A 1,536-nucleotide genomic window follows, 5' to 3' on the forward strand; every position below is an offset into this window, starting at 1 on the left:
GTTACAAATAACATCTTGTTGTTGCATTGAAACATATAGATGTTGACTAATCTGACTAACATTGAACTTAGTAAAATGAAATGATTGAATAATTGAAAAATGAGATTATTCAGGAATACACATTGAATGCTAAGATTACGCATTGAATTTTTGTTAGTAGATCCATTATCAAAAAAAGTGTTTGTTATTGTTCCATAAGAAATGAAACAAAAGATACAGTAGAGCTAGGATAGTTATTGTATGAGGTCTACCCAATGCTAGATGCAGAGGCATATAATAAATCAATATGAACATCATGAGCTATCCCGTAATAAAATCAATTGTTGCTGATCTTTCTTCTCGATTCCTTCCTCTCCTTCTTCCATAATGCGAGCTTAGAGAAGGAAAAGATAAGACGACCCTATGGAGAATGTGGTCAGAAATCCATAATCGAGTCCGACCACAACGACGATATTGATTATCTTCATGCATAAGGATACTATATTATGTAGTATAAAAGATTTAAAAATCATCACAAACCTCCCTTTTTTCTTTTCTATTGCAATTTCTTGTTTATTATATGAAGATTTTTAAACTTTCCATATATATATAGCAATAGAAAGAGATAGACTAGAAACGACATCTCTTATCTCAATGACACCAAAGGGATATTAAATGAATGGAATTGGGATATGGATGGAACGAGGCATGGAATGGAGCCATTATGAAGAAGTTCTAGGAGTTACAAAGGAAGCTTCGAGCTTATATTGGTCATAGGTTGAGAATGGGAATTGAACTATATCATATCTAATCTCCTATTGTTCCTCAGTAGCTCAGTGGTAGAGCAGTCGGCTGTTTACTGACTGGTCGTAGGTTCGAATCCTACTTAGGGAGATTTGATTCATTCCGAATTAAAGAATTCAGAAGGAAAGGGTTCGCTTTGACCGTTAAGAGTAGGTAACTCATTCTCTGTGTCTTTATTTCTATTGCATTCTATCTCATCATATCACATTCTATTATGCGATATTTGAGAATCACCATCAATACCTCGGCGTAGGTCTGAGATAATCCTTTGTTCCATAGTCTGGGGCTATTTACAACTATCCAATTAAGAATTTTCAGATGTACTAGCAAATGCATCAAAGATGCAGTCATCGATTTGCTTGGGAGGCCATAATTACCGCAAGCAAATATATTAATGGCAAGGAACATATTTTTGCTATGCTACTAATACTTGTACTTTCTTAGGTATTCTGCCCCATACTGGTTGAGGAAGAATTACGAGCCATAAAACAAAAAAAAAATGTTTGATTCAGGCTTGGGGCTGGGCATATTATATTTAATTTATCCACCATTAATGATAAATAAAAAGGAAGAGGAAGGCCGTTCCATTTCGACAAAAGACCCATGCCCAAATTCCATTGCTTGGGGTCCACAATCGCGATCATGTTTTTCCCACCCCCAAAGGGAAAGGACCTTCCCTTTTTGGCTAGTTGTGGGCCAGGAAGGATACAAACCCCCGATACTGTTGTTCATAACCACATGCTCTAATCTTCT

The 1,536-nt window shown here is 36.0% G+C and overlaps 1 non-coding gene across 1 annotated transcript; it reads left to right on the plus strand.

The window, feature by feature from the left end:
- The first annotated feature begins 801 nt into the window (after window positions 1-801).
- TRNAN-GUU (transfer RNA asparagine (anticodon GUU)) lies at window positions 802-873 on the plus strand. The gene has a single exon. It is a non-coding gene; the product is annotated as a tRNA-Asn (tRNA).
- The last annotated feature ends 663 nt before the right edge of the window (window positions 874-1,536 follow it).

The sequence above is a fragment of the Ziziphus jujuba genome, chromosome 11 (genome assembly GCF_031755915.1).
Source record: "Ziziphus jujuba cultivar Dongzao chromosome 11, ASM3175591v1".
Taxonomy (NCBI): domain Eukaryota; kingdom Viridiplantae; phylum Streptophyta; class Magnoliopsida; order Rosales; family Rhamnaceae; genus Ziziphus; species Ziziphus jujuba.